Source organism: Dipteris shenzhenensis, chromosome 26, assembly GCF_047967505.1.
Source record: "Dipteris shenzhenensis isolate YYH24624 ecotype China chromosome 26, Dip_SZ_1.0, whole genome shotgun sequence".
Classification (NCBI taxonomy): Eukaryota; Viridiplantae; Streptophyta; class Polypodiopsida; order Gleicheniales; family Dipteridaceae; genus Dipteris; species Dipteris shenzhenensis.
The window spans coordinates 24,684,787-24,692,291 of NC_141621.1; positions in this window are offsets into that span (position 1 = coordinate 24,684,787).

Genomic DNA, 7,505 nt, shown 5'->3' on the forward strand with positions numbered 1-7,505 from the left:
TTCTCTCCCTCCTCCCTTCCTCTCTCTCTCCTCCCTCCCTTTCTCTCTCTCCTCCCTCTCTCTCTCTCCTCTCTCCTCCGTCTCTCTCTCTCTCTCCCCCCCTCTCTCTCTGTCTCTCTCCTCCCCCTCTCTCTCTGTCTCTCTCCTCCCCCCTCTCTCTCTCTCTCCTCCCTCTCCCTCTCTCTCTCTCTCTCTCCCTCTCTCTCTCCCTCTCTCCTCTCTCTCTCTCTCCTCCCTCTCTCTCTCTCTCCTCCCTCTCTCTCTCTCCTCCCTCTCCCTCTCTCTCCTCCCCCCTCTCTCTCTCCTCCCTCCCTCCCTCTCTCTCTCCTCCCTCTCTCTCTCTCTCCTCCCTCCCTCTCTCTCCTCTCCCTCTCTCTCCTCCCTCTCCCTCTCTCTCCTCCCTGCCTCTGTGTCCTCTCTCCTCTCCTCCCTCTCTCTCACTCCTCTCTCTCTCCCCTCTCCTCTCTCTCTCTCTCTCTCTCCCTCCCTCTCTCTTCTCCTCCCTCTCTCCTCTCTCTCTCTCTCTCTCTCTCTCTGCTCTCTCGCTCTCTCTCTCTCCTACCCCCTCTCTCTCTCTATCTCCCCTCTCTCTCTCTGTCCTCCCTCTCTCTCTCCTCCCTCCCTCTCTCCTCCCTCTCTCCTCTCTCCTCTCTCTCTCCTCTCCTCCCTCTCTCCTCCCTCCTCTCTCTCTCTCTCTCCTCCCTCTCTCTCTCTCTGTCCTCCCTCTCTCTCTCTCTCCTCCTCCTCTGTCTCACTCTGTTCCTCTCTCTCTCCCTCTCTCTCACTCTGTCCTCCCTCTCTCTCTCTCTCTCTCCTCCCTCTCTCTCTCTCATCCCTCCCTCCCTCTCTCACTCTTTCCTCCCTCCCTCTCTCCTCCCTCCTCTCTCTCTCTCTCTCTCCTCCCTCTCTCTCTCTGTCTCTCTCCCTCCCTCCCTCCCTCTCTCCTCCCCCTCTCTCTCCTCTCCCTCTCCTCTCTCTCTCCTCCCTCTCTCCTCTCTCTCCTCCCCCTCTCTCCTCCCTCTCTCTCCTCCCCCTCTCCTCTCTCTCTCTCCTCCCTCTCTCCTCTCTCTCTCTCTCTCCTTCCTCTCTCTCTCCGAAGCTCATCCGAGCCTCCACGAACCTCCCTCTGAACCTCCACTTATGTGCCACGTTGGCATGGTTTCCACGTGTCAGGTTCTTAGCTCTCCTCCCTCCTTAATATATAGTATAGATATAGACGAGTGATGATGGACTGGCTTAGGACCAATGAGCTCCTCCTCCGACGATGGGAAATAGTAACCCAATACTTCCTCCTCTGATTTTCATGCATGCGTAAGGTGATTATACACTGGGAGCACTAACCCACACTACCTTACAAGAAAAACATAGGCATTCGCCTCCTTGAGATGATCGTCTATTGTTTCGTAGTAGAGGAACATAACGAGAACCTTCTTGTGTTTCCTAGTAGAGGGACGTAGCAAGAACGTACTCCATTATGTGTAAACTTGTGTTCGAAGAGAGCATTTGGAGCTGAGTCCCACCACGGGACATTCCCCCAACTACCTGGAGGAGGAGCATTGATACACTGGCTTGGCGCGACAGTGAGATCTGCCATCTGCTGCAGAGGAGATATAGTGACGATTGACACCTCCCTATCGTTACGTTACACTTCTAACCTATGGAACGATGAAGGGACCGGTCGCTATGTTGCCTGAGTTCTAAGCTGTGCCAATGCTAGAACAGGGAGGTTGGTAAGGTCAAATGGGATACTCCACATATGGAGCACTCCCAATGCGGCCTAGCCAAATGGGGAGCCACGATGGTTTGCTTTGATATACATGAAGGAGCAAGGATTTAATGCTATGTTAGCAGTGAGCTCCTTCTACGAACGCATACGCGAAGTATGATTGATCAGCGTACATTCACCAGCTAGAGCGGCTCCATTGTATTTCAAATATTGAGCGATGGTGGACGCGATCGGCTTGACCACATTAGTTTACAGATTCTCGTTGTCAAATACTGCTATGTATCAAACTATTTATCTATGTTTTAGTAATGCCATTACAGAAGGGATTGTCAACGGTGGTTCTGAGACATAAATATGTCTAGAGCGGCCGATCTTACTGCAAGTAATCGATTTTATTATGGTCGAGGGTGACACTAGCCCAAGAAAGACCGAGATCAGATACGATGGTCTATGTTGAAATATTAGCGAAGAATGTGGATGTATCTAAACACGTAGATGAGATATGAATACTTTTACGGTAGACTAGACAGTACTGCTAGTTGATGCGGTTCTCGTGGAAACATCAGTTAGCATGGATTGTTGGATTTTCAATCGTTTGGTTGATAGATGTGAGGTAATAGGAATGGGATGAGAGCGCTGGTAGGCGGGTGATAAAGGAAGGAGGGCATACAATAGGCCCCAGGATATCCCAGAACCCGTAAGACCATGCCTACTTCTTCATATATACATATGCAAGAATAACTGGGAAGTATGTAAGGGAATATGACCCCATACGAGCAAACTGCGACACTTATTATGGAAGTCCACCCTCTCTTCTTAGTCCATGCATTAGTATAATAGAATATACGATGATGCTGCCAGGAAGAGAACCCCTCAAACGTACTTAGACATAGATATAAATGGGGGAGGAAGATTTTTTATACTACACGGACTAGAAGCCTTGTATATAACATGAGTTATAGTGAGCATATGGGAATGATTTCATATTAAATATCTCAAATAATTTAAATATTTTATTAGTTGTAAGGGTTTCTGAGAGATGGATATGGTATAAATGAAAAAGTTTGGGTTATGTACCTTACCCCATTGCTAAGGTACGAAATATATACATTTGCATAAGGTGACATTAATTGTATGCCTTCTTTTAATGTAGCAATAAGTTTCTTTGGTATGAATAGGTCTATGTGTTCATTTCTGAACATTTGTTGGGATGTTTACTTCTGAAAAGGAAGGAGAAGGGGCTTATTCAATAGCTATAAGAGGACCTTTATGCATTGTGAGAATTATTAGTTTACATTAATAAAAGAAGCACGGATTGGTGGATCTTTTAAGGTGATATACACCTTTTATACTGAAGCTAATGTTCCATATGTTACATATGTCCAATAGAAATATAAGTCAAGCATATAGTTGTCCTCTCTCGGATCAATAATGAAAGAGAAGCTTGGGAGAATAAGGATTATATCCCCCTTCACATAAGGGTGTATATAAAAAGGAACGTACAAGATTCATTATTATTTATAATCTCCCTTGCCAGGAATTTGTACTGCCATTTATTACATTTCTTTAGTACCATAATTTACTGAATATTTACAAAATTTATAGAATTTACAGAATTTACTGAAGGTTTTTTCTATCATTTTTAGTGCCATTTTTTAACTCTAATTTATAAAATTTTTATGACCCTTTACTAGAGGATTTTATTGGCATTAATTGAGGAATCTCATTGACATATATGAAATATTCTTAAAGTGCACGTGCCATAATGAGAATTAATGCAAATCAAGTTGGGTGACAGGGATAACAACTGTGTGCTGGCATGGAGGTCTGCAGTCCCACATTAAAAGATCATCCTTCTAACTTGCCCTTTTTGTGGATGGATGCAGGTGAGTTGGCACGCTTCTCAACTAGATTTGTTGATGACATTTGCTGAAGATGACACTAGCACACTTTATACTATCGACAGAATGGATAGATGCATATGTTCATCCTATGATAATAGTGAATATTTTGGGAGTGGACTATCCTTTGTATGGGTCTACTATAAACATGGAATTTTGAGTCAACTCAGTGATCTATAGGTACTACTATGATTTTACAAGTTTTTGGGCAAGACAATAGTTTTTACCTTACCACCTTCCATTAGATTTGATGGTATAGGACTTTTGGAATGAAGGAGGACTAATAATAGGGAAATTGGGACACCTTGTACTCGCCTTTTGATATTTTATTGAGTTGCTAATATTACGGAACCTTTACTTTTAGCAATGCCAATCTAATTGTATATAATATTCTTTGATCCAGTTAAATGGGGAATAGGAGGACTTGAGATTTAAGGGAATTTGGAAAATTCCAAGATAAAAAGGGGGTTTGATTTTTGCAATTAGAAATAGTAGAGTTGAAGTTTTTTAATGAAGTAATGAAATGAAAGATTCAAAGACATTAAAGTTATATGATTCTGAATGTATCAGGGATGTTGGAATGAGATGAGAAATACGGTAGTAGAAATGTAGGTTGAAACACACACACATACACACACACACACATTTTTCTCAATAACATCACTCTCTCTCACACACACACACACGCACACTATTAGCCAAAAAAGAAATCAAGACCAGAGGCTAGAGGCTAAGCATGGCGATGCTCGAGGGCCATAGAGGAAAGGAGAACGTGAGGGCGAAACATTATCATGTGAGGGGAAAAGGAATGAGAAGGGGAGGGAATGAAGAGGGAGAATATGACACAAGGGGAAAGGGAGAGGGGGAAGAGAAGCATGTACATGATGGGAGGAGGAATGTAAAGATGGAGACATCAAGGGAAGAGGACCATGCTTTATTTGAAAGGAAGGGAAGGGGATTTCAAAGTACTAGCTAGGTGGCTTTACAAGAATGAGCGTGTCCCATCAAGGAATAGCCCCCTCCTTTTATAGCCAAGAGAGGGGGTCTCTCCCAATAAATGCATCCTCCCACATGCATGGTGTGTGTGGAAAAGTCTCCCATGTGGGCTAGGCAGCTACGCACTCTCAATTGTGTGAGACAACCCTTTGCCTCATTTTTCCACATAAATCAAGCCCCATATCTCAAGTCTATGATACTCCCTTGGTCTCTTCCCAATTTTATAATACGTTCAAACCTCTAGGAGGACAAGTGGAGGGTTGGCACAAAGAATCTTGCCACCTCATCCTACTTTCCCCATTATTTAACTTGCTCTCTTGGACCTTCTATACCTCCCCCACATGGGCCTATCCTATACTCATCCTATATGGAGGGAATAACCCAATATAATATCCATCTCCACCTATTTTATATTACTTCTCCCATGGACTTTGAGCCATATCTCACTAAATGCAGCCTAGGTGGAGGGGTGGCACATGGAGGAGCCATGCCACCTTACATTTTATAATATTACTACCATGGATTATGTACATCACACCTTATGGGTCCTCTTATGTGGAAGGGTGGCACACGAAAGTCTTTGATCAATCAGGATTGCATAGAATGGGTTCTGAAGCCAGAGCACTCTTGATTTGTGCAAACCCATGATCACAATCCTCATCCCAAGAGAAATCAACCCCATCTTTTAATAGCATAGTCATGGGTCGTGTCAAAGCAGCATATTGATTAATGAAGCGGCGATAGTATCTTGCTAGATTGACAAATGAGTGTATCTGACATTTGGTTGTTGGTGGGGAGAGCTTGAGGATGGCTTCTACCTTCTCAGGGTCAGGCTTGACGCCCTCAGATGAGACAATATGTCCCAGTGACCTCCCTTGAGTGGCTCCAATGGTGCATTTCTTAGGGTTGAGACTGCTGTTCACATCATTGACCCTTTGGAAGGCCAATCTAACCTTCATGAGGTGCTCCTTACGTGATGAGAATATACAAAAATAATCTAAAAACACCTCCAAGAAATTCCCCAAAACACCATTTGCATAAATCTTTGAAAGGTAGCAGGAGCATTGGTAAGGCCAAATGGCATTACTTTGAATGCAAATGTCCCCCAGGGTGTGGCAAATGTGGTTTTCAGCACATCTTCTTCAGCAATTCTGATTTGATAAAATCCAGAGTAACCATCACAGAAAGTATACATCTCATGACCACTTACCGTCTCAAGAATGAGGTCTTGAAAGGGAAGAGGATGATGGTCCCTTTTGGTGGCTGCATTGAGTTTCTTATGGTTGATGTAGACCCGCCACTTGTTTTTCTTTGGGGTGACTACCACTGGTGAAACCCATTCAGTATTGTGAACCGAAACAATAAACCCTTCTACAAGTTTCTACAACTCTGAGCACAAAGCATTGGTCTGTAGGGGCCCTAATCTCGGATACTTCTGAGCCACAGGCTTTGCATCAGGCTTCAGCTCTATCTTGTGTTCTATAGTAGTCACATGGCGAAGGTGGTGGTAGCTAGTTGCAAAGAGGTCAGGGAAATCTTTGAACATTTCTAGGAACTCGTCTTTCTCACTTGGAGTGAGGTTTGGGGAAAGCATAGATTCAAGCTATTGAGGACTAGTTGTTACCTTTTCTACAGATGGCAGGGTCAGAGACACCCCCATCATGTAAACTTCCTCCTCTGAGAACTCCTCCCCCCCGTCTGATTCTTCCATTGATTCAGACACCGAGGATGAGAGAGTATCACTGTCTTGCTCCTCTTCTTCTTCTAGTTCTGTGGCACCTGGTTACATCGGGATCTTCTCCTTAGCAGCACCAAAAGGCATGTGTCCTGTCTTCCAATAGCTGATTGCATCACTCTTTCTCAACCATGGTCTCCCGAGTATGGCTGGGTAACTCCTACCTGTATCTTCAATGTCCACTACATAGAAATTGACGGTGGTCATCAACCCATTAACATTGACGGGAAAATCCTCAATGACTCCCAGGGTCGTGAGTCATCGACCATCTGCTACCTTAATTCAAGTGGAGGAATGCCTTGTACATTTCAAATTCAATTTCTTCATGATTCGGGGCACCATGATATTACATGCAGCTCCCCCATCAACACACACATTTTTGACATAGCAATTATCTATGATGACATCTATTATATGTGGGCGTCGATCAATTTCTTCAGAGATAGAAGATACTGCTCATACCTTTTTCTTTTTCTTGCTCCTCCTTGTTGAGAGCCCTTGCTATAACTCATGTCTCACCTTAGGGCTTAATGCTATTAGTTGAGGGAGCGTGATGCTCAAAGAACGATGAGCAAGGTCGTGAACGACCGAATAGTCTTCTTGCTAAGAGCCAATGGGAAAATCCGAGGGAGACCACTTACTCCTGCGAGATCTTTAGTCTTCTCTATTGGTGGTTCTGCCATCTCAGCATCTGAGGGCTCTGAGAAGGACACCTTCTTCCTCGGGTGGCTGGTCCACGGTTTGGAGAGGGGTCTGAGGTGGTCCGAGAAGGGTCCGAGGTGGTACGACTTCTTTTCCCGAGGTCAAGGATCTCTACATCAAAATCCTCAGTGCTAGATTCACTTAGAAGATTCACCCTTGGAGAATTGGGACATTCCGTGCGATAATGACCTTTCTGGTGGCACTCGTAGCATACAACATTAGCTCGGTCTCTTGGAAGGGGGTTGGCTTGATTTCTGATGCCCACCATCTCAAGCCGAAGATCATTCAAGGCCTTGGCTAGGTCATTGACTCCAGGTTCTTTTGCAGGAGGGGCCTCTTTAGCTGGAGGGGCCGAGGGAGTAGAAAGGAGGAGGGCTCGTGGGCGAGGCTGGGAAAATCTTCGAGGCGGAGGTTGAGAATATACACCTTGTTGAGGGTAAGCATC